At 37.3% G+C, this 27,198-nt stretch overlaps 2 long non-coding RNA genes across 2 annotated transcripts in view; both read right to left on the bottom strand.

The window, feature by feature from the left end:
- Positions 1-951: 951 nt before the first annotated feature.
- Positions 952-15,263, bottom strand: LOC135226797 (uncharacterized). The gene is made up of 3 exons (XR_010317285.1): positions 15,077-15,263; positions 13,043-13,095; positions 952-1,004 (listed from the first exon to the last, which is right to left on the bottom strand). It is a non-coding gene; the product is annotated as an uncharacterized LOC135226797 (long non-coding RNA).
- A 3,463-nt stretch (positions 15,264-18,726) lies between these two features.
- Positions 18,727-27,198, bottom strand: part of LOC135226796 (uncharacterized) — a 209,759-nt gene continuing 201,287 nt past the window's right edge. The window contains exon 4 of the long non-coding RNA XR_010317284.1: positions 18,727-19,003. This is a non-coding gene — a long non-coding RNA (uncharacterized LOC135226796). The remainder of the gene's footprint in view (positions 19,004-27,198) is intronic.

Below are 27,198 nucleotides of genomic sequence, written 5' to 3'. Positions count from 1 at the left end.
ACTTCCTTTCCTGATATTGTTGTCCAACCTCAACCTATTATTCTACTTCAAATAACGGTGGGGCTTTCTCCCAGTTGCTATTTAACCACTCGTAAACTCCCTCTTTCCAATTTTCAAACCATTAGATGAAATCTAGAATACAAGCCATAGACGAATCAAATATGCAAAATCTAAAATTGCCAAACAAGACACAAACATGATCCACATATCCGTGAACACTGTAACATTCGCCGCTTCCATTCCATTCACAAAAAACCCCAGAGAACCAAATCTTGATTCCCGTTTCACCCACATCCATTCTAACTTGGAAATGGCCGGCCAGCGGTGATCGTACGTAACCTGAATGGCTCCTCCATTCGTTGGAGGAGTTCATAATGCATGGCGGTATTTCATTCTACCGAAGAAAATTAAACTTTCACGTCCCGTAGGCTGAAATATTCTGGGAAATGCTCTTGAGTCTTGACGATCGAACGAGGTCCTCCCCTTTCACCACCACCACCACCACCTCCTCTCCCTCCCTCTCTGTTGATAAGCCAGTCACAGCTGGAAACTCTCAGTCTCTCTCGAGAGTTCACCATGGACAGGATAGTATGTTCCACATTCTGCTGAGGGATACTTTTGAAAGGACGTGTCCCTCTAGTGAGGTGGAACATAGATCCATTCCCATTGAACTCTCGAGACAGAGTTTCCAGCCAGACTGTTTATCAACAGCCAATCAGGAGCTTCGTAAGGGACTGGCTAGACATCAAATGCACGGTTGATGTGAACTACTATAGTAGTAGTTATGAAATGCCGCACGATTTAAATAAAGGAAAAAGCACAAACAAACAAACAAACATGTTTAGGTTCTTTGGTGAGCAAAAGATATAAATATAAATAGATAAAAAATAGCAACTAACCACAAAGATCTAATAAAACCCTATTGATACAAGAACCATCTTTCTCACTCACCTCTTGTAAGATCCAAGCTTCTTTGGGCAGTCACGCTAGTACCGATCTTCCCACTGCAAAAAAAAAAAAACCAAAAAAAAAAAAACAAATAACAATTAAATGAAGAAAACATAAAATGAAAAAATAATAATAAATACATACCTAGCACATTTAAAACCCTTTTAATAAATGTTACGATTTTGTGTACCAAGAGTATGTTCCGTAACATTACAGGTAATGTCAATTAAAGACTAATTAAGATGATTTCTTTTAATTAGTTTACGTCTCGTTTTGTTTTAGTAAGCTGCTACTCTTTAATATAATAATAATAATAATAATAATAATAATAATAATAATAATAATAATAACGAACGTACACTGCTAAGCAAAGCAGCCACACCACTTGGCGTACTGGATGACAATTAAAAAAATATACGGCTAACTCCCTTCTACCTTTGAGCAGATTACCAGTTCTTTTTTAAATTTTTATTCTATCATGTCTGGCTAATGAAATTTAAAAACCATTCTTAGTTACTTACAAGTTATTTCCATCACTGATAATTGGGCTGATGTCAGTTATAACAACATTGCTTCGCCTTTCTGTGGCAGCAATGTATTCACGTTTCCAAGTCACATTTTTTGACGGATGCTTGATGGTAGGACTATATGAGACTATATACGTGGTACAGACATATGTCGAGTTTACCTCGTTTTTGAACTCTTGAATACAAGTAACAAACAGGAATATGAAACTGTCCAGATTCAGCTACATATGGCTGGCTAAGTTGATTACCTATAGGCCTAGTGTAGATACAGACATTTCAAACAAATAGTGGAATCAACCAAACTTTATAACATTTCAACCCAGTATCCTGAAAAGAAAACCAATCAGCGATTCAAGATTCAAGTAGTCCTGGAACAAAAAACAAAAATTAAAAAATTATAACACTACATTACAAAATGGTTGGGAAAAAGCCAATGTCCTATAATGTTTCCAATGCGACTTAACCTCAAGCATATTTGGGTCGACTCTTGCGTTGATACACAAGAGGAGCTCAAGTTGACTAGCTAATACTGCGAGATAAAGAGATTACGTCTACAATTTCCTAGAGCAACAAAAGCTGAAACTGGAGTCAATGATTGGGGTTCTCATCTGGATAGAGAACTAGAGTGAGGCGAATGCCTGATGATACTAACATGTCAACTTGATATTACCTTGTTGCCATTCTGTGTCCACCCTCCTGTCCGCATTATAAATCTATATAAAAAAATATTTTACCATCGAAAGATTAACTATCCAAAATGGTTGTGTAGTACAACATGATTTACGTTAATTAAAATGTTATGATACATTTTAAACAAGATTTCAAAGCTGTAAGGATACATTCTAAAGTAAATATAAATAAGCAAATGATCGACAAGACAACAGTTTAACAAAAATGTAGGCGGTTTCCAAAAGGCATCGGCCTACACTATCTTCTCAATCAACAACAAATATCCTCCAATACACATCCTAACCTTGCTTTCCCTTAACCTAACCTTAACCAAACGTAAATGCGTGCAAATACCACAGCAGTAGACTTATTTAACTCAAAAGTCACTAACCAATTACAAAAGAAGGGACAAATAAGGAAATTTTGTCCGCATCTAGACCCATTGTGGTCGTCAATTCTAATCGTCTACATTCACTTATCACATGAAAAACTACTATTGTAACCAACAACATTATTTAAAAGCAGTTTGACCATTAACGTTTTGATTTCTCTCAATTACTTTTCGTTTCCGTTTGGAATTTAAAACAAACTAAATCATCTCTCCTGAATAATGGTGCTGGTCTACAATAGAACGGTTTGCCATAGGTCTAAGCCTAGCCTACCTCCTATCTAACACAGCGTAGGCCATCCTATCCATCATTAACCTACGTTAAAATAGACCACACAATCAACTGGTTTTACAAAACAGACAAATCGTCATATTTATTACACTATCAACATAATAACTACAATAAATATGCGTCAAGAAACATGGAGGTAAACTTAACCAACCTACCACTCAAAGGAGAAACTAAAGTTAAGCCTTTTTTAGTACTTTTGTCTCCCTCACTCAAATATTTATCACTATTAGCGCTATTTCACACAAAATATTGATTTCACGTTAATGAACACAGTCAGATGACCATCTGTCTACGGGAATACGCAGAGAAACGTTGACATCTAAAACAGTGACTGCCCTGTTCCGAACGATGTCGGAATCAGAGTGGAGGACTGACTGAAAAGAAAGAGCGAGCGACTGTTACCATATTAGTGAAATTTAAATCATTATTTATGTAATGATAATTCGTTAATTCCCAGAGTTGATTCATTCTGAAGAATCGTTTCGTTTAGTTATAGCGCTATAATTATACATACGAAAGGAAGGATGAACTTCATCCAGTTTGATAGGAAAATATATAAATTTGAAAATTGTTGTGGCAACAGTTCAGTTCAAGACGCCATCTTACCTCTATGGCTGACACGAATCAAAACAAAGCCTATGGTCTTCTTACTCCTGTTTTTTCATTATTGTTGGGATGGTTGATAATCAAACCGGTTATATTAATAATTGGGAGATTCAATTAATCGATAAAAGACGTTAATTGTATCAGTAACTTGACAAACAGGGAACCTACGAGAGTTTATAACAATGCAGAGTAATGAAAACTACACTTTACTAATGGTACGGAAGCAGGACTGCATATATAATCTTATAATCTTATTGTATGACAATGAAATTATATTCAGTAGATTTGAGGACGGATAGGAAAAATTAAGACAGAAAAATGTGCGGACGGACAGACAAAGCTGCCCGATAGTTTTCTTTTCAGAAAACTGAAACTTTCAGAGAGAGATATAACGTCAAACGTCGCGTTATTTCTTATGAATGTCTTCCGGCATCAATATTCTTCCAACGATTTCCCAAAGTTCATTGGCTTTGCCGCTACCAGGTCGTATTTCGTGTGATCAGTATAGAAACGCAGGGTTTTTCTATAGTCGCGCAATTGGATTAACACGGTCTTGATTCATTCCTGGTCTTTTACACTACAGTACAATTTTTAGAAGGGCATTCTCGGTTTTTCAACACTTTTACTGAAAAGCCAATAATTATGGCAATGTGCAAGCTTACGAATTGCAATACAGTTTTAATTGATGAAAGTTACACAAGTTTGAGTAATCTCATACGAACAACCCAAGGGAGGATCGTACTTGATGGTTTCTGCTATGCTCTGTGGTCACAATACGAGTTGGAAGACCATGACCTTATTGGATAAGAGCTACGAGACAGATCTAGTAAACGTTTAACAAATAAAGCAGTCCGGAATGGGTTTCATACCTTAAAGGTATATACACGGCAATGCAATAGCAGAAATAAAAGTATTTATCCCTAAGTAGGAAGTTCTAAAGTTATAAAAACGAAGACAAACAAATACAAAACGAAAGTGTATGTATGTACTTATATATATATGTGTGTTTGTGTGTGTGTTGTGTGTGTGTATGTATGATTTTAAATACGCACTTAGAAAGAATAAAATTCCCACATAGTAAACACAGACCTCCAAAATTTCCCAAAACGATTTTATGTGAACTGGAAAATCCTTCTAAGAATTGCCTTTCCCGCCTTTGAACTGTTACAGCAGCACCTTAAAGTGGAAGAACTTTATATCTTTTCTATCCTCAGTCAACCATTAAAATGTTGAGGTGCTTTTGAGGAAAATGATTACAAGAATTGTTTTCCGGGAGATTCTTGCACTGTGCATTAAACGAAATGGTTGGAAAATCGACTCTTTTCTTGGAATCTGGCGTCAAAAGTCTGAATCTTAAGTAGTAGGACATACTCGGTGTTGCTATTTTTCAAGTACTCTTTCTTCATATTAAAATTTATCACAACCTCTTCTAAAATAGGCATAGCAAATCATACTCAAATTCTGACGTTGGCTCCTCCATATCAAAAGTTCTATCACGTCCGGGAAATATATAAGAAAATTATATTAAGTCTCCAATAAGAAGCTGATAGTTCCTTTAAAAGATTAAACTAAATTTGACATAGTAGCACATAATATATATAATTCCTTTAAAAGATTAAACTTTAACAACAATAAGCGATACTAAATTTGACGTAGTAGCACATGATTCTGGGTTGTCATTTTTCATGTACTCTTTCTACACAACAGAAATTGTCATTAACTCTTTCATAAGTTGCCTAGCCATACAGCACTTTGACAGAATTCGTGGTTTGACGATGCTCCTTAATATCAAAGGTCTTCCATGTCCAGAGAATTACTAAGAAAGTGCTGTAGTCTCCAACAGAGAGCTGATATTCTTTAAAATATTATTTCAATTCAATAATAATAATAAGCAAAATACGCTTTCATTATGCCTGTTGACAAAACTGTAAGTCCAACGTTCTATAAAAAGATCTTTTGACAACATTAGAGAGCCTGGATTTTTAACACGATTCGTTGATATGAAGGAGCTGTGAGCCACCTAATTATTTACATTTGTACAAATTATTCGGATTATTTGTACAAAAACATTCCATAGGGCGCGCATTCTATGGGTAGCTTGCAAACCAAATAAAGAACGAATTCCGTAGAAGTATCTTTGAATCCCTGTACCTACCAGGCCATTATCCTCCAGAAGAGGAGGGGCAAGAGTCCATAAAGTTACCACATTATAACCCAACTAGAATTTCCTCAAGGGACTAACAATTCAATGAAACGTCCGAAATTCCACCAATATAAAAAAAAAAAATACCCTAAAACAAAACAGCTACTCCCCCCGCACTTTTCCGAACTTGTACAACAACCCCGGAGGAAGAAGGAAGAGAAGAAGAAGAAGAAGAAGAAGAAGAAGAAGAAGAAGACGAAGGAAGAAGTAAGAAGAGCAAGAAGAAGAAGGAGGAGGAGGGAGGAGGAGAAGCCATTTCTTTAATTGGACCTGAATATCGACAGTCCAAGGAAATTTAGTCTTGGGTTGACGACGAATATCCGGTGGTCTATTTTACCGGTAACTAAACCCTGAGCCTTTGTTGTCACTGAGATCTTGACCGGAGAAGGAGAGGAGGGATGAGGAGGAGGAGGATGGAGGGAGGAGGAGGAGGAGGAGGAGGAGAGACGCTGTGTGGTTTCATTATGGTGTCGAGACGCGTCAGGGAATTTAGTGGGACGAGAATAACGAGAAGGGAGAGAATATTATAGCCTGTTCCGTGAACGATTCTCCACGAATCAGCCACGAAATCTGGGACGGCTACGTCGAAGGTTATCGAGATTTATGATTGAAGAGGCGTCCTTTGAAAGGCAGAGTCCTATTTGTCTGTCCCGTCTGGCACTTTTTTCTGTCTGGGCCGTCAGAGCTTAACAAACCACTGAGGCTAGAGGACTGCAATTTGTATGTTGATCATCCACCCTCCAACAACCAAACGTACTAAATTGCAACCCTCTAGCCTCTGTGTTTTGATTTTTATCTAAGGTTAAGTAAGCCATAATTCTGGAACGCTAAAGGACAGGTCACCATCTGGCCGTGGCTGAAAGTTTCATGGGCGCGGCGGGCTCAGAAAACTCGATTGCATTTTTTACCTGTTGAAATATCGTTATGGACAGTCATTTTCAATCAATACTCCGGGTATCAAGACAATGTAATACTAGTTAAGCCCTTCAGATCGATGTCCCAGTTCCTTCCTTCAAGTCGACCTCCCACCTAGTCTTTTAAGATGCGGCTATATACTACCGTTAGGAAACTCATTTCATCTATTAGTGCCTCCCATATAAAGGTCTCTCAACAATGTCCCTCGCATGTGAAAGAGATATTAAAACGGCTTTATAATCAAGTCCAAGCAAGACGAGGAGACTGTTCTCGGATCCATTAAAGGAAAAAAAAAAAAAAAAACATGTTTCACAAACTCCCTCTTTTTCGGTAGCATACTTCCCCCTCTATTCAACCACCTACATTTGCGTATTCAGTTTTGCCCTTATAATATATTCGAAAAAAAATTGGACCACTATCCCGTTTTATAGAGGTTTCCTAGTCTTTTTTTTTTTTTTTTTAACCAAAGTCACTAGGCTCTTCCATCCTATAGCGACTATACATATCCCCCACCCCCACCCCTTTTCTGAAGGGGAGGAGGAAGGGGGGGGGAGGTGGGGGGGGGGAGATGGGGGCCGGAAGAGGGGAGTTATCAGATTTAAGAAATACGAATAGCGACGAGTATCTCGAAACCGCACATACAAAAAACTTCACGACCTAGTCTCAAAGTGCTATAAGGATTATAGCACTCTCTCTCTCTCTCTCTCTCTCTCCGTACTAATTGGTATATCATAGATATTTAACAATAGCAACTATGCAAAAAATTCTTAAGTTGATTTATCTTTAACAAATATTTAAGCAGAGAGAGAGAGAGAGAGAATTATTGTAAAAAGTTTTTTTTTCAATTTTTTTTTTTTTTTTTTTTTTTTTTTTTTTGGGGGGTTTTTTTTTTTTTTTGTCCCTTGGGAGTATTTCACCGTTAAGACTCAGATGAAGGAATCTTTCCATGTGTCTCGTACAGAGCTGAGGATGTACTTTTAAAAGTGTCGACGAACTGCAAACACATAATTTAGTAAACACATCTAGGAAAAATCTCTAATACAAAAACAATCGCATTATGGATATTCTTCACTTTTAAGGCCGCAGGCCAAGCGATGGGACCTAAGATTATCATTATTTCAGTGACTCGGAATTCAAGCTTCCAAAGAATGTTGGATTCGACCTCCCACCGCTCAAGACCCCACAATGCGGCAGTAACTGACCGTGAGCCAGTGATTTTTCATAGCCCTGGGGGAGACGCGAACCCACGACACGACATCTGAGTGGCATACGCGACGCTAACCACTATATTAGCCTATTAGCTCATTCAGCGTGATAAAAACAGTATAACGCCTGATGTTAATGCAAAGGCAAATGATAGTTAGTTAGTTCGTTTTTTATTAACAAAAAATATACAATTTTTAGTGCAAATAAAGCGATAGGAAGCAAAATATATACTATGAACGGTATAGTACCAATTGAACCGAATACAGAATTTAGGCCAAAGGCCAAGCACTGGTACCTATGAGATCATTTAGCGCTGAAACGGAAATTTAACAGTAAAGGTTGAAAGGCGTTACGTGAGGAAAGCTTCGCATTTGCACTATGAATCAATTGTTAGAGAAGGTGTAAAGTAAGATGGGAGAAAGGGAATATGAAAGGAGGTACAGTAAAAGGAGCGACAGGGGGGTTGCAGCTAAGGCACGCTGCAAAGAGGTATAGGATTAAGGACGAGAATTATTTCCAAAACACCAAGCTTCTCGTAAAATCGGTTATACAGGACAGACGGACAAACAAACACGCAAATAAATACCCCCTGAACCACAAACAAAGAATAACATTGTTTTCTTTACAAGGAACGGAGCGAAGAAATCTGGATTATTCTCTTATTACCGGTCTAATTCTTAATCCTTTGCCGATTACGATCGCGTATTCCCGATTTAGACGAGTTGCTGGAAATAAGAAGATTTGGAGAGAGAGAGAGAGAGAGAGAGAGAGAGAGAGAGAGAGAGAGAGAGAGAGAGAGAGAGAGAGAGAGAGAGAGAGAATTGGGGGCAAAAAGAAAACTCGTGGAGTCTTGTATACAGTATTATGAAAGGAATAAACTGGGTAGCTTACATACCCGAGACAAAGCCTATGTTTACAAGACATTCGTATCTTAGACACTTCAAGTTAACGACGGCAGTAGACATAAAAATTAGCATATTCAAAATCATGACACCAGCAGCGGCTACACAAGAGTTTGTTTCATCTCGGCGTCATGAGGATATGCATAGCTGGAAATGATCTGGGTAGGGGGTCAGATGATGATAAAAAAAAAAGGGGGGGGGAGAGGGATTGGGAGCATCATCTCATCTAAAAAATCGAAAACGAAATTTCCATATAATAAAGAAAATGACTTTAAGTGCCTCTTGAAGTTCAAAGAAATTGCAGGGGGCATTATTATCATTCAAAATGAGAAACGTATAAATTTGACAGGTACAAATGACCATTAATTCATAATACTACAAGTTTCCAAAGAAAGTGGAAGGTTAACAAGTAAGGAAATTGACAAAAAATATATAATCCCTATATAAAACAAGCAAAAACAAGCAGTGAAAGTAAGAAACCTTGACAAATGTTCAAAGTTCACTAAGGCACAGTCACAGCCTCTCTTAATTAAACCAATGAGCATCGACATCGATAATAACAGAAAACCATTCCACAGTTGTACAAACACGGAACCAAAGTTATCAGGGTGTTGTTGCTCTGCAATGAGAGCAAAATGAAAAGGCTTTTGAGATGCAGTCACTGACGGTGGTACCGGAAAATCTCCATGGAAAAATAAAACTTAAAATTTCTATCTTCCAGGAAACTGAATACAGAAACTAAGCCATCTTGTATAGCAGATAAAGTTGGCGGAAAGTGGCCGACAACCGGCCTGGAAAACAATATTCCAGTCAATGCAGGTTTGACAGTAACATCTTGCTTCAGTTGAGAAGTCTTACAAACAATACCTTGTTTTCTGAACGCATTTAATGTATTTTCAAATGCTTTAACAATATATAAGAGAGTTTAAAGGGGTCAGATCAGCTAATCAGGATCATTTAATGCAAGTTCTGCCTCATACAACACTTTACTGCAACCACGTACTGTCCCATGCCAGAGGGTCTTAGCTCTCTAAAATTATACTATTACAGGTTGCTTGAAAGTTTTAAAATGAAATAAAAGTACACAATCTCATCAATTCTAAAATAAAAATTGACAAGGGGATACGATGAGACCTCATTGACTAGCCTGATACATTTGCATTCATTACGCAGTTAGTAACGTGAAAAGTGTCACTGAGCTGGCGGGTTGCGAAATCATACAAATAGAGAGACATACAGCAAACAAAATGTATGCGTCGAATTCAATATCCAGTATGAGAGGACTGTACCAAAACACTACTAAGATAAAGTTCTTATCTTCTGCTTAGGCATCATAACAAGAGGGGAAAACAGCAAGCGAAAAAATGACGAGTAGAGACAGAATCCTACAAAATTCCGTCTACGCATTCACCCAACCACAGCGGGGATTAGTGCGAAGTAGGCCAGTTACACACGAGGGTCCCATCCCGCTGACTCTGCAAAAGGCTGTTTCATCTCTTTGATGCCACCGCGAAAAAAACAAACAATTGGCCAATCGAGCTCGTTCTGTGTCTTTGAATCCCACGTTGACCCCCATCCATGCAACGTTTCCTCATCTAAATCGATAGACTGGTAAACAGGAAAGTAAAGTGTGTATTCGGCTTTAAGCTGGGTACATTCTTGTTGTGCAACTGCGTATCCAAGACCAGTGATGCGAAATGATGCAACAAACTCCACAAACTACCCTGTATCATAAATATTGCATATCAGAGGATAAGGAATCATAGTATGAACTCACTTCCTCTCCAAATTTATCTCCGTCGTTAGCGGTGCACAACGACCTTCTTCACTTTTATTCATTAGACAGAAAAATTATATATCGGATCAGAGGAAGAGCACTAATTACTTCTTAATCAAATTTAGGGATGTAGGGCGACTTGGTGACAACGTTACAAACACGTGAGGAAATGAAGCCAGTTAGATGTAGCGAGAGGCGACTTTCATCTGGGAAACTCGCGGGCGAAATGAGGTGATCTCGCCAAAAACAAGCAGTGATTTTGGAGGAATATTATTTTCCGGGCCACATTGTAGATTGATTGATGGGGAAAAGCTTTTCTTTCATTTATACAGGTCAAGTAGAGAAAACAGACTATGGATTGGATAAATTTTGGGGACGCTATATCGAGTTATTACAAAGATATGCACGGTGTTGGGGTGGGCTTCTGTCAGAAGCCCTCAATACTTAGTATGAGACACATGGCTGGTTACTCCCAGAAGCACCAAGACCGGAAAGGGTTAAGCAATCAGTTGAGGGGAAAAAAAAAATCAATTTCGGATTGAACATATGAGGTTATCCAGCGCTGAAACTGAATTTGACAGTATACAGGTTTGAAAGGTGTAACAGGAGGAAAACCTCGCAATTTCACTTTGAATCAACTATTAGGAGAGGGTGGAAAGTATGACAGAAGAGATTATGGAAGGAGGTACTGTAAATGGAATGATAGGAGCTGTGGATAGAGCCCAAAGGAATGCAGCAAGGAATCTCAAGGAATGCCTAGAGTGCACCGCACGAGGTGCACTGACAGTACTAACCCCTTTGGGAGAAAGTCAGGTTGGCTGCTATCAAAAGTCTACAAGCATGCAGCTCAACAGTCAATCAAAGTTGACTTGCTGACTTTTAAAACTGAAAAGCATTGAAGTAGATAATGCTCATAAATAAATAGAGCATCTCAGTAAAAAGAAAAATGGTACACAAAAATACCATACGACAAATGGGGTCACATGTTATCTCCAATCTGATACGATAGGCAAGTGTGTGTGCCCAATACATCAATTTGAACCAATCTAGACGTACCCAGGTCAAAGCTGCCTTGGATTGATTGATTGATTTATAAATTTTAGGCATACACGCCAAGCACTAAAGCAACAACTAAAGCCATTCCCCGATGAAACGGAAATTGACAGTGGAAAGGTTTGAAAGACGTAACAGGAGGAAAACCTCAAAGCAGTTGCACTATGAAGCAAGTATTAGGAGAGGGTGGAAAGTAAGTTGAAGAGAAGGAATAAGAGAGGAGGTACAGCGAAAAGAATGAAAGCAGTTGCAACTAGGGATCGAAGGGACGCTGCAAATAACGAAAAGTAATGCCTACATTGCACCGCATGAGGTGCACTGACGGCACTATGCCCCTACGGCGTACAGCTACAAGCGATTCTTAAGTAGCTGGTAGTTATCTGTATGTGCACCGACCGCAGTGTAGCTACTTGTCAAAGATCAACTTGTCAGCAACTTAAATGATAGCAATGAAAGGATGGATTCCGTTATGTAATGGCTGCTATTAGGCCTACCGCAGGCCTTCGCAATAGGCATCATATTGCAAAAAAAATCCAATCATATGAAATTATTCAAAGGTGTCTGCACATCCCTGCGATCTCTAGCTGCACATTCTCTTTAGCCTTATAATATAAGGTACCTTCATTCCCACTTCCTTTCCTGATATTGTTGTCCAACCCCTCAACCTATTATTCTACTTCAAATAACGGTGGGGCTTTCTCCCAGTTGCTATTTAACCACTCGTAACTCCCTCTTTCCACATTTTCAAACCATTAGATGAAATCTAGAATACAGGCCATAGACGCATCAAATATGCAAAATCTAAAATTGCCAACAAGACACAACACTGATCCACATATCCGTGAACACTGTAACATTCGCCGCTTCCATTCCATTCACAAAACCCCAGAGAACCAAATCTTGATTCCCGTTTCACCCACATCCATTCTAACTTGGAAATGGCCGGCCAGCGGTGATCGTACGTAACCTGAATGGCTCCTCCATTCGTTGGAGGATTCATAATGCACGGCGGTATTTCATTCTACCGAAGAAATTAAACTTTCACGTCCCCGTAGGCTGAAATATTCTGGGAAACGCTCTTGACGATCGAACGAGGTCCTCCCTTTCCACCACCACCACTCTCTCTCTCTCTCTGTTGATAAGCCAGTCACAGCTGGAAACTCTCAGTCTCTCTCGAGAGTTCACATGGACAGGATGTATGTTCCACATCTTCTGAGGGATACTTTTGAAAGACGTGTCCCTCTAGTGAGGTGGAACATAGATCCTTCCCATTTGAACTCTCGAGACAGAGTTTCCAGCCAGACTGTTTATCAACAGCCAATCAGGAGCTTCGTAAGGGACTGGCCTAGACATCAAATGCACGGTTGATGTGAACTACTATAGTAGTAGTTATGAAATGCCGCACGATTTAAATAAAGGAAAAACAGCACAAACAACAAACACTGTTTAGGTTCTTTGGTGAGCAAAAGATATAAATTAATAAATAGATAAAAATAGCAACTAACCACAAAGATCTAATAACCCTATGTTATGCAAGAACCATCTTTCTCACTCACCTCTTTGTAGATCCAAGCTTCTTTGGGCAGTCACGCTAGTACCGATCTTCCCACTGTAAAAAAATAAAATAAATAACAATAAATGAAGAAAACATAAATGAAAAATAATAATAAATACATACCTAAGCACATTTAACCCTTTTAATAAATGTTACGATTTTGTGTACCAAGAGTATGTTCCGTAACATTACAGGTAATGTCAATATGACTAATTAAGATGATTCTTAATTAGTTTACTGTCTTCGTTTTGTTTAGTAAGCTGCTACTCTTTAATAATAATAATAATAATAATAATAATAATAATAATAATAATAATAATAATAATAATAATAATAATAATAACGAACGTACACTGCTAAGAAAGCAGCCACACCACTTGACGTACTGGATGACAATAAAAAATATACGGCTAACTCCCCTCTACCTTTGAGCAGATTACCAGTTCTTTTTAATTTTTATTCTATCATGTCTGGCTAATGAATTTTTAAAACCATTCTTCGTTACTTGCAAGTTATTCCATCACTGATAATTGGGGCTGATGTCAGTTATAACAACATTGCTTTCGCCTTTCTGTGGCAGCAATGTATTCACGTTTCCAAGTCACATTTTTTGACGGATGCTTGATGGTAGGACTATATGAGACTATATTACGTGGTACAGACATATGTCGAGTTTACCTGTTTTCGAATTTTTGAACTCTGAATGCACGTAACAACAAGGAATATGAAACTGTCCAGATTCAGCTACATATGGCTGGCTAAGTGATTACCTATAGGCCTAGTGTATGATACAGACATTTCAAACAAATACAGTGGAATCAACCAAACTTTATAACATTTAAACCGCCCAGTATCCTGAAAGAAAAACCAATAATAGCGATTCCAAGATTCAACGTAGTCCTGGGGAACAAAAAAAACAAAAATTACTTTAACAACCTACAATACAAAGTGGTTGGGAAAAGCCAATGTCCTATTAATGTTTTCCAATGTCGACTTAAACCCTCCTTAGCTATTTGTGTCGACGCTTGCGTTGATACACAAGAGGAGCTCAGTTGACTAGCTAATACTGCGAGATAAAGAGATTACGTCTCCAATTTCCTAGAGCAACAAAAGCTGAAACTGGAGTCAATGATTGGGGTTCTCATCTGGATAGAGAACTGGAGTGAGGCGAATGCCTGATGAAACTAACCTGTCCAACTTGATATTACATTGTTGCCATTCTGTGTCCACCCTCCTGTCCGCATTATAAATCTATATAAAAAAATATTACCATCGAAAGATTAACTATCCAAAATGGTTGTGTAGTACAACATGATTTACGTTAATTAAAATGTATGATACATTTTAAACAAGATTTCAAAGCTGTAAGGATACATTCTAAAGTAAATATAAATAAGCAAATGATCGACAAGACAACAGTTTAACAAAAATGTAGGCGGTTTCCAAAAGGCATCGGCCTACACTATCTTCTCAATCAACAACAAATATCCTCCAATACACATCCTAACCTTGCTTTCCCTTAACCTAACCTTAACCAAACGTAAATGCGTGCAAATACCACAGTAGTAGACTTATTTAACTCAAAGTCACTCGCCAATTACAAAAGAAGGGACAAATAAGGAAATTTTGTCCGCATCTAGACCCATTGTGGTCGTCAATTCTAATCGTCTACATTCACTTAGCACATGAAAAACTACTATTGTAACCAACAACATTATTTAAAAGCAGTTTGACCATTAACGTTTTGATTTCTCTCAATTACTTTTCGTTTCCGTTTGGAATTTAAAACTAAATCATCTCTCCTGAATAATTGGTGCTGGTCTACAATAAGAACGGTTTGCATAGGTCTAGGCCTAGCCTACCTCCTATCCAACACAGCGTAGGCCATCCTATCCATCATTAACCTACGTTAAAACAGATCACACTATCAACTGGTTTTACAAAACAGACAAATCGTCATATTTATTACACTATCAACATAATAACTACAATAAATATGCGTCAAGAAACATGGAGGTAAACTTAACCAACTTACCACTCAAAAGGAGACACTGAAGTTGAAGCTTTTTAGAACTTTTGTCTCCCTCACTCAAATATTTATCACTATTAGCGCTATTTCACACAAAATATTGATTTCACGTTAATGAACACAGTCAGATGACCATCTGTCTTACGAATACGCAGAGAAACGTTGACATCTAAAACACAGTGACTGCCCCCTCCCGAACGATGTCGGAATCAGAGTGGAGGACTGACTGAAAAGAAAGAGCGAGCGACTGTTACCATATTAGTGAAATTTAAATCATTATTTATGTAATGATCATTCGTAATTCCCAGAGTTGATTCATTTCTGAAGAACATCGTTAGTATAGCGCTATAATTATACATCGAAAGGAAGGATTAACTTCATCCAGTTTGATAGGAAAATATATAAATTGGAAAATTGTTGTGGCAACAGTTCAGTTCAAGACGCCATCTTACCTCTATGGCTGACAGTGGTGAATCAAAACAAAGCCTATGGTCTTCTTCCTCCTGTTTTTCACTATTTTTGGGAATGGTTGATAATCAAACCGGTTACTATTAACAATTGGGAGATCTCAATTAATCGACAAAAGACGTTAATTGTATAAGTAAACTTGACAAACAGGGAACGACAAGACTTTATAACAATGCAGAGTAATGAAACTACAGTTACTAAGATATGGTACGGAAGCAGGACTGCATATATAATCTTATAATCTTATTGTATGACAATGAAATTATATTCAGTAGATTTGAGGACGGATGGACAAAATTAAGACAGAAATGTGCGGACGGACAGACAAAGCTGCCCGATAGTTCTCTTTTCAGAAAACTGAAACTTTCAGTGAGAGATATAACGTCAAACGTCGCGTTAATTCTTATGAATGTCTTCCGGCATCAATATTCTTCCAACGATTTCCCAAAGTTCATTGGCTTTGCCGCTACCAGGTCGTATGTCGTGTGATCAGTATAAAAACGCAGGGTTTTTCTATAGTCGCGCAATTGGATTAACACGGTCTTGATTCATTCCTGCTCTTTTACACTACAGTACAATTTTCAGAAGGGCATTCTCGGTTTTTCAACACTTTTAATGATAAGCCAATAATTCACTTCATGAATCGTTATGACAATGTACAAGCTTACGAATTGCAATGCAATTTTAATTGATGAAAGTTACACAAGTTTGAGTAATCTCATATTCAAGTATTTGTGTATTTTAGACCCATTATAAGCAATATATATATAATATATATGCGTGTACCAATTCCGTGACAATGAGAGTAAAATTTTAATTATTCTGCATTTGCACCGCGCTTGAAATATATCAAAATACATTATGTCCATTACTTGTTCAACCTCAATGCTTTCAATGACTTCCATATGGCATGAAACAGGAACAATATAGATTTTCTTTTGCTTTGTCCCCCACTCTATAAATGAAAACAATTACAGGCCTCATAGTGGAAATACTTATTATATAAATGTAGTGTGCCAGCTGAAAAGGCCATTTATTATTATAATTTTGCATTTTTTTTTTTGGAAAATAAAATTTCTCTCTCTCTCTCTTTTCTACTTCACTTGCCATTTTGACCCTGAAAATTCTCTATAAAAATAATAGCTTTTAGCTTCAAAGTGACATCAAAATGAGTAGCTTACCTTGAATATTAATTAAATTGAATATTTTTTATAGTTTTCATTTAATATTTAACACATAAAAACTGACACAATAGCATTAAACTCTCTCACTGGAAGCGAGAATTATCTGAGTGACGCATGGTGCGAAAATATGTTTATGTCTCTAATATTTGATTTTTGGCGCGAACAATTCTTCCCGCCAAATATAGGAATGCGTCTTCGGCTAATTTCAATTTATCACTTATACCTTATATTTTGGTTTTGAATTTGTAAACACACTAAGATACATAGAATGGCACCATATTGAGTGACGTAGCATGAAAACTAACGAGGCAGACTAACTACAGAGATATCGGAAAGAATAAGCTGAAGTTACACTGATATGTAGCAAAAACATGAATAAAGATCGCATATATATATATATATATATCCCCACACACACATGTATATATTTATATGAGTGCGCACGCATTTGTATGTTATGAAAAAACATCATTAACCTGATTAGTAGAGTAAGCAATTAAGATACAGGCATCAACGGAGAATTCATTATGTCTCAAAATAATGTCAAGGTCTGGCTTCCTGAAATCAATTTAGAACTCACCTACGATACACCACCGAAGTCGTAAAAAACATCATTATAAAACTACATGAGAGATTCAAAGTCTTATTATTATAAATCTTCTTAAATACATAGATTAGAATATGACTGATCTCCGTTCTAGAGTAATTCTTTAACCTCTAGTCTAGATTTATTATGAACGGAAACACCATTAGTCAATGTTAACTCTTGCATACTAGGACCTGTCACGAACGTGCAATAGTTGAACTCCCCTGTAGGAGGGGTAGTGCCGTCTGTGCAACTCAAGCGGTGCACTGTACCCCTCACTTAAGTAAAAATTCTAAATTATTATTATTATTATTATTATTATTATCATGGTGCAACCCCTTCCATTCCTTTCACTGTACCCCTCACTTAGGTTAAAATTCTAAATTATCATTATTATTATTATTATTATTATTATTATTAAGTTATTATTATTATTATTTATTATTTTATTATGGTGCAAGGATTCATTATTCAACTGGTACCCCGCACTTAAGCAAAAATTCTAAATTTACATTATATTATACATTATTTATTATTATATTATTATTATTATTCATGGTTGCAACCCCTCATTCCTTTCGCTGTGCATCTCACTTTAGTAAAAATTCTAAATTATTATTATTATTATTATTATTATTATTATTATTATTATTATTATTATTATTATTATTATGGTGCAACCTCTTTCATTCCTTTCACTGTACCCCTCACTTAAGTAAAAATTCTAAATTATTATTATTGTTATTATTATTATCATTATTATTATTATTATTATCAATATCATTATTATTATGGAACAAGCCCACCAAAGGGACCACTAACTTGAAATTCAAGCTTCCAAAGGATATGTCTTTCGAATATAAGTAAGTTATAGAAACACAAGGAGAATTGTTTGTACGACTCACATCGGCAAGCTGTCAAGCATTACAGTACAACACTCATCTGAGATACTCCTAAGTGGTCTTTTACTTTTTCAAGCTCTGTCGTTATATACAGCTGATATGGAAGGAATTTTGTAATTATTATTATTATTATCATTATTATATATATATATTTTTTTTTTTGCTCTATCACAGTCCTCCAATTCGACTGGGGAGTCCATCACTTTTCTTACTATGTGCGCCTTTTCTAGGATCACACTCTTCTGCATGAGTTCTGGAGCTACTTCAGCCTCTAGTTTTTCTATATTCCTTTTCAGGGACCTTAGGATCGTGCCTAGTGCTCCTATGATTATGGGTACAATTTCCACTGGCATATCCCATATCCTTCTTATTTCTATTTATTTATTATTATTATTATTATTATTATTATTATTATTATTATTGGGCACAATTTTCAGTGTCGAAAATGATAACAATGATTGCAGGTCCACAATAATATCGCATGTGAAGTATATAAAGTCTTTAATAATAAGAGCTTTCGAACCCTGCACCAGGTTCATCCTCAGCCAAGTGAACATTATACATTTAAAAATCTGTCGAAGTAAACTTCTGAATAGGACAATTATTCCACCATGACGAACGCAAATGAAGGAACCGCTCAACAGCCCAACTAGGTGATTCCGTTGTTGTTGTTCGAATTCCTGCTGGTTATTCTGCTGGAACGTCTTGTGGGCTGTGATGATGCTGCACGGTGTTCCCTTGGCGATGCGGCTGCAACAATGCTGGACGTCACGTCCCCCGTGTTGTAATCTGTCTGAGGGAGGAGAGCAGAAGAGGAGGCAGCATCAGGCGGAGAAAAAACAGAGCTTGTCTTAAGATTAAAATTTTTAACAAAGTTTTTAAGAATGCAAAAATTGACTAATGGGTCTTCCCCAACGAACGACTTGTTACCGTAAAAAGCTTCTCCTAAGTTTATGGCGGCGCCTTCCACTAGTCTTCTTGCTAGGACATTGTTATTTTTAAAAATTATGTTAGATGCATCCCAATTCGGTCTATGGTTGTTCTTAAAAGCATGGGGAGACTATTGCATTGTTCTGTGCATGAAGTGCATATGCTCGTTTGTGTTCCCTTAATCGGGTCGGTAATCCTCTTCCACTTTCCCAAAAATATTTTTCCTTACAGTCATGACAGGGGATTTCGTAAACTCCCGGAATGATAGTATTCTTATCGTTATTGTTGTTTCTAATTAGTTTATGGCTAATGGTGTTTGGGTATTTAAAAACTATGTTGGTATCTTTCTGGCTACTGTTAACGTAATTACATAATTTGTCGAGGTTGGGATTAAATGGGAGGGGTAAGAATCTGTTGGGTTTTTCCTTGGAGTTGTTAACAGGACGATAAAATGCTTTCTTAGCTCGTGAAATGGCTTTGTCAATAAAATGATCGGGTATCTTAGTCCTCTGAAAGTTGATCGTATGTGCTGAAGTTCTCCATCGACAAACTCCGGGTCGCATATTTTAAAAGCACGTAGGGCAAAGTTCATTACTACATTGCTCTTAATGTTATTGGCATGGAATGAATAAAAATGTATGTAACTTTCTGAGCAATGTAGTAATGAAGTAATGAACTTTGCCCTACGTGCTTTTAAAATATGCGACCCGGAGTTTGTCGATGGAGAACTTCAGCACATACGATCAACTTTCAGAGGACTAAGATACCCCGATCATATTATTGACAAAGCCATTTCACGAGCTAAGAAAGCATTTTATCGTCCTGTTAACAACCCCAAGGAAAAACCCAACAGTAAGAGGAAGTAAAGGGAAGTACAGAAAGAAGAGATACCACTTATTAAAAAAAATAAATTAATTAATAAATACATAAATAGATGAAATTTATTAAAAAGCAAGAAAAATTGTATTAGGGTAGCAGTGCATGGCATTTTCCGTTGAGCTTCTGAAGAAGTTCCAACTGCACGACATCCTCTGAAGGGAGGCTGGAAGTTCCACAGTCCAACGGTGTGAGGAATAAATATGAACTAAAGCAAAAGAACCGCTACAAATCACACTTAGTTTAGTGTAATGGCTGCCATCGCTGTAATTTACTGCTGGTGCTGAAATACTGGCGCTTAACAGCAATGACGGTAACGTACAGTGGCTATTTACTATAATCACGTAATTTGAGTGATATTCATGGGTCATATTTATATCTGTTCTTGTACTGCAGTGAGCTGCACGTCATACTTATTATGGCTGGCGTCATAGACAAGTGTGAAATCAACGACCAATTGTTCACTTTTGTGTACTGGTTATAATTTGTGTCTGTGTGAATATATTGTGTAAATACATACCGCAGTGTCGCCCACAAGACGTAATGGGTTGTGTGTGTGTGTATAAAAGGCAAAATCCACGAAGGAAAGAGAAACGTTTTTATTTGCCTCTCATAGACTGGCCCGAAGGACTAGATATTTTCCCGTGGCCAGGAACCAATTGGTTACCTACCAACGGGACCTACAGCTTATTGTGGGATCCGAACCACATTATATCGAGAAATGAATTTCTATCACCAGAAATAAATTTCTCTGGTTCCGTGTTGGCCGAGCCGATTTTTTTCCTCGTGGATTTTGTCTTTATTTATATATTCATCTTCTTCCATATTTTCGTGATTCAGTTATACATTATATATTATATATATATATATATATATATATATATATATATATATATAATATATAGATAGATATATATATATATATATATATATTATATATATATATATATATATATATATATATATATATATATATATATATATATATATTATGACGGAACGTCACAATTATTTGTAAAAAAAAAAAAATAAAAACTCTGTAAATAATTTGTATTTATGAAATTATTGGGTGTTTAATGTTCAACGCCATCTGTTATCAGTTATGTTAACTATTCTACATTATCCTTGGTTTCTTTTCCTTAACTTAGTCATACAGATATTTGCATTCTTAGTTTTCGTTACACTTGTAATTTGTGTTTTTCTTTAGAGAACTATTCAGTGCAGTGTTGAAATCATCTTTTTCTTTTGCTTATCATTATTAGTGTTTTTGTGATATTACGTGTGAAAGTAATTATATTGGAATTTAAGTTTTTTTTAGTTAAGTATTAAATTATCGATAGTCGTTAGCGTTTAATTAAGATCCTGCTGGATTGGAGAAGTAATTAAAAGTGGTTAAAATAGAGGTGAAAATAAATAATACGTGAAGCAGACAAAAAGAATATTTTTGTTGGTGGTGATATTTTAAATTTATGAGGGATAATTGAGTGATTACAGACCAGCAACATCCCCACACCTAGCCACCAGGTAAGATTCACTCAAGTCCCGTCATAAGTGGGGGCCTGACCGGGATTGATCTAGTCTTTTTGTTTGTGACTATTTAAAGTGCAAAGAAACTTAAGTGCGTTGTTTATATAAGTGATAGTTATTTGTATTGACTGTTTTCTTTGTAATTTTCTTAACAATCCAATCCAGCATTTCGTATCTTCACACGTACGCTGAATGGTTCTCTCTACTCCTGATCGTAGACGATCAAAGCAACTATTACATGTGAATTTGTTGAAGGCATATCAAGCACCTACTCAAATGGTAAGTCATCTCTCAATTTCTTCTGAGGCAAAAATACTACCACTAGAGGAAACTTCCACAGAGTTGCTCCTAGATCTTCCTGAAGATGATCAACTAATTAACTGGAAAGACAACACCAACAGTCAGATTCTAAAATCCTTGCCCCGTTATTTTACAGGAATACCATCTCCTCAGAGAAAATTACTATCTCAATTGCTCTCCAGGTTTCATGATGTAGGTTCTGACAACTTGCAGGGAAGTCAAACCATTCAACATGACATCGTCATCGAGTCAGGTGTTACTCCCATACGCCAGACGTACTACCGTATGGTGGGCAAGAAGTTGGACTCGTTGAAACAAGAGGATGATGTCAGAGGTAATAAGAAATATGAAAGACACTTACGTATATATGGATGACGTGGTGGTAGCTAGTGACGACTGGGACGAACACCTGCAGACCCTCGAAGAACTCTTCCATCGCTTCAGATCTTCAAGGTTAACAGTTAATTTGGCCAAGAGTGCCTTTGGGAGAGCCAAGGTAGATGCAAGCAATTCGGGATACGGTGCAGTACTACTACAGATGTCATCAGCTTGCAAATCTGGAGATGAGCCGCCACTGGACTGCTTGTTTCCAGTATCTTATTTCTCAGGCTCATTCAAAGGTTCACAAATTAGATGGGCAACCATAGAAAAGGAGCTTTTTGCCATCATAGCTGCTCTTCGTCACTTTGCTCCATATTTAGAATGCAACCACAAGGTCATAGTCTATACAGATCATCGACCTTTAACCTTCCTGGATAGATCACGACTACTGAACGACAAATTGTTACGCTGGTCGTATTATCTAACAAGATATAATCTTGAGCTTCGAGCGATCCCAGGACATCAAAACAAAATTGCAGACGCATTATCCAGATTTCCCGCCGTCTCTCATCCCAGCCATCCTAAGTAGGATGCTCTTTGGGGGGAGGATCTATGACGGAACGTCACAATTATTTGTAAAAAAAAAAAAAATAAAAACTCTGTAAATAATTTGTATTTATGAAATTATCGGGTGTTTAATGTTCAACGCCATCTGTTATCAGTTATGTTAACTATTCTACATTATCCTTGGTTTCTTTTCCTTAACTTAGTCATACAGATATTTGCATTCCTTAGTTTTCGTTACACTTGTAATTTGTATTTTTCTTTAGAGAACTATTCAGTGCAGTGTTGAAATCATCTTTTTCTTTTGCTTATCATTATTAGTGTTTTTGTGATATTACGTGTGAAAGTAATTATATTGGAATTTAAGTTTTTTTTAGTTAAGTATTAAATTATCGATAGTCTTTAGCGTTTAATTAAGATCCTGCTGGATTGGAGAAGTAATTAAAAGTGGTTAAAATAGAGGTGAAAATAAATAATACGTGAAGCAGACAAAAAGAATATTTTTGTTGGTGGTGATATTTTAAATTTATGAGGGATAATTGAGTGATTACAGACCAGCAACATCCCCACACCTAGCCACCAGGTAAGATTCACTCAAGTCCCGTCATAATATATATACGGAAATGTTGAATAATGATAATTTCCAACGATCTCATTGATTCTGAGGAAGACCTCACTCCGCACTCCTTCACCCCCCCACCCCCTTCCAACCCCGCCCCCGAGCCAACCCCATGATATGAGTACTGACAGATCCATCTCCAGATCTGTAAATCCTTCAGAATGCCGTAGCAGTCACGACTGTAACATTTATCACAATTTTCGCCAAATATACGTCATATTTACAATTCCTGGTGCATCAAAGATTTGCTAAGGTCCCGCACACACACAGGTTTCTGAAAATTTGTCAACATCTGTCAAACTTCGCCTCAGGTTTTTATTGCTGAGAAATTTTGAGTCGCCTTTCCTCTTGTTAGCGAATTCAATTTAGTACCAGCGATGAAAAACTACTCGCTACTTCGAGGAATCCTTCAAAAACCAGGAGACGTGATCGTTTGACACCACCCTCAGGGGGCTGCTACGTCTCCAGAAAGCAGGAAGGAACAGTTATATACTCTCTTTCACTCTCTCTCTCTCCTTTTTCGTCCCAAAACTTTCGAATTATACTCACTTTCCACTAAACTGTCGACCATCGATTCACTCAACGCGACAAAAACCACCTTAAACGAACCAATTCATCTTTTCACCTGTAATAACATTCCTACTAGATCGCTTTCGTATCTTTTATTTCTCCTCATACTCAGTTTATGCTTTACAAATAATTCATCTCGACGACTTATAACTTTTTTTCCCTCTCACTCTCGTTCTCATTCAGCATCGACACTTCACTTCCATAAAGGAGAGTCGCTCAACAATCACTTCGTCCATCCCCTGACACTCATCTTCTCTTCCATACCTCTTGCAGAGATCCTGCTCTCTTCCCTACTTCACTTATTGTCTGATTAACCTCTTCTCTCCTCCTGACAGCATCTATCACATAAATTACGTCGTCCATTCTTCCACTTTTCTTTGCAGTACATACATTTCAAGATTCCTGGTTCCTAGGTGGCCTCATAATTTCCCTCTAACTATCAGTCACTAATTTTGTCCTTTACTCTTTCACCAGTCTTTAAAGTTTCTCCTCCTTATCACTAGGTCCATAATCTGCAAATATCATCCATAACCCAGACTTGTTCCTAAATCTTCTGTCGTGTTCCTAACTTCCCTCACTTTTCAGTGAGTTGAAATATTAAACAAGGAAGGCGCGATACACTCTTCCCTGAAACCTTCTTTTACCCCCCATGCGAGTCCCTAATTTTCACTATTTGACCTGTAAATTTTAAAACCACAATTTCTATATAAACTATCTTCTGCGCCAAGCATCTTTAAAGTCCTCCACGCTGGTTTGCTACCAATTCTATCTTCAGCTTTCTTCCTCAACCTCCTACTTCCAATGTAATTTTCTGGGAACTATCTTCCTTGACTGAACTCACATTGCTTTTTCCATATCAATCCTTCTGTTATCTCTCTTATCCTGAATGAAACCCGAAACATATGTTTTCATACATATGATAAATCTTACGCCTCTATAGTCTTTTCACTTTCCTCTATTATATTTCACCTCATACAAAGAAACAATTTTTTTCCCGTCTTTATTTTTATCTTACCATCATTTTCACAGGGAATACCATAAACCTAAACCTCACAGAAATTCAACCGCATAACTCGTACCTCTCAAAACTGGGACTGAATTAGTAAGCAGTTCTATTCATGAAGTAATATTGCAATTAATTTCACCTGGGCTCGCAATATCTGGACGGTCTGTATTGCAATATATTGCAATATCCTCAACGAAAATCAGATAAACACTTGCTAAGCATTAACATTTCACGCGAGCAACCATGGCCAGGAGGCAAGTACCTAGTTCCTTTGGGTATGTTCTATGAAATGATTTAGACAATGTATAGGTAGAATCATAAGGTAAGTTGATTTCATATTACCGATGATTTCATAATACCGAAGTATGATCTAGAGAAGTGGTTCCCAAACTTTTTTCTGACATTTCCTCCTGAACCCAGTTCAACCATCCAGATTTCCCCCTTCATGTGTATGAGGGAAAGAGTAGTTAAAACACACTGTCACTATTTTCTAATTTACTTTTCAAATGTACAAATATACTGATAAACATAGTTACAGAGTAAAGTGGATAGAGAGCGGTTAGTAACAACTAACCGCATAGCCATAGAGAGCGGTTAGTAACAAATAAAAGGACTTTTGTTTGCTCTTCTACTCTCTCTCTCTCTCTCTCTCTCTCTCTCTCTCTCTCTCTTAAACATGAGAAAGTCCATCTGAGATTTTTTTTAGTTAGTAGGTAGTGTAATTATTTCCCCCGTGGTAGCTTCAAATTTCCCTAAAGTTTGGGAACCACTGATCTAGAGCTATCTGGATTCGCTAACTGTCACTCATAGAGATGCTTATATTCTTAGAGAATTCACCCACGACGAAGATTCAAATATTGAAACCCCAGATAAACCTCGATTAATTGCCGCTGCGTGAAATTCCTGTCATGTTTCCACTGAAGGTGAATTATATACGGAACATATTCTGCTCTTTTATATAATGTTCTTATGAACATCATTTAACCTTGGAATCTCAACATTCTTTAAACAACATTTGCTGGGAACTTGGGTTGTATATGTTTGCACAGAAAATTTATATCAAAGACTAACTTGAATCATTTACGAATAAAAGTAGCAAGATTAAATTGTAAATGTCCAAACTTTTGTCAGTTCAGTGTTATTAACATAGCTTGAATGAAATTTCCAAGCCTTTATGCTTAGCAGCTCTGAATTTTTGACTTGTCAAGCTGCATGAGTGTCTAAAATATAACCTTGTTATTTACCCTTTAATATTAGATAGGTGAGCTAGGCACCGAAGGATGCATATCATAAAAAAAATTCTGAATAATGGTGTAATAAAAAAAAAAGTCTTTTAAGGTCAAACTTGGAAGCTCCGTCTATTCAACACAAGGTAATGAGGACTGAAGAGAGAGAGGAAAAAGGGGAAAGTGTTCCTTACCTTGATAACCCAAAGCCTGCCTTCACTAATATGACCCAGATCTCCGAATACCCCTGACATGCCATCTGAAGTGACAGGTAATAAGACCCTGGTGATGACTTGCCGGCTGTCACTAAGGCAAAGTCATTTTGCACGTGGAGTTTTTTTTTTTTTTTTTTTTTTTCCTTCCTGTCAATGGACTGTCATCCTGGGGATGTCTTGGGTTATGGGTTATCAGGGGAGAGAAGAGGAGACACCGCTGGCTGGCTGTGAGTGTTTTGAAAAATGCTGGTGGTTGCTTCGTCTGTTGTCTCAGCTTTCCAAAGTTGCGAGAATGCTTTGGGTATCTTGTCCTGACTTACGATTTCTGGAATTTTGGCAGCAAAGTCCAGCACTTGGTGTGTGTGTGTGTGTGTGTGTGTGTGTGTGTGTGTGTGTGTGTGTGTGTGTGTGTGTGTGTGGGGTGCTTTTCGGCCACTCACTCAGGCTCTCAAGGCAATGAAAGTGAGAAGTTGGAGCGGTTGGACGCCATGATAAGGAGACCTTGAAAATAAAGGAGATGAAGTAGAAGGATCTCAAGGAGGAACTGGGAGACTGATTGATTGATTTATGATTGATAAAAATGGCGTCACAAAGGAACTGCACTTAAAAGTCATATCTATTCAGAGAAGTTGGACAGCAGGACTGAGTTAAGGAAGTGGGAATGGAAGTAAAGTGAATATTTTCTAAGTGGGTTCACCTACGGACTGAAGGGACGCTGCCAACAGCCTTTAGTTATGTCTACAGTGCACCACGCAGTGTGTACTGACGGCAATATCCGCCCCGCCCCCCCGGGGGGCTTTGGAAACCTTAAACCTTAATAACTGCTGCGCAGAA

The sequence above is a fragment of the Macrobrachium nipponense genome, chromosome 15, assembly GCF_015104395.2.
Source record: "Macrobrachium nipponense isolate FS-2020 chromosome 15, ASM1510439v2, whole genome shotgun sequence".
Lineage (NCBI taxonomy): Eukaryota > Metazoa > Arthropoda > Malacostraca > Decapoda > Palaemonidae > Macrobrachium > Macrobrachium nipponense.
The sequence above is the reverse complement of the archived record's forward strand: the minus strand, read 5'-3'. Positions and strand labels throughout refer to the sequence as shown.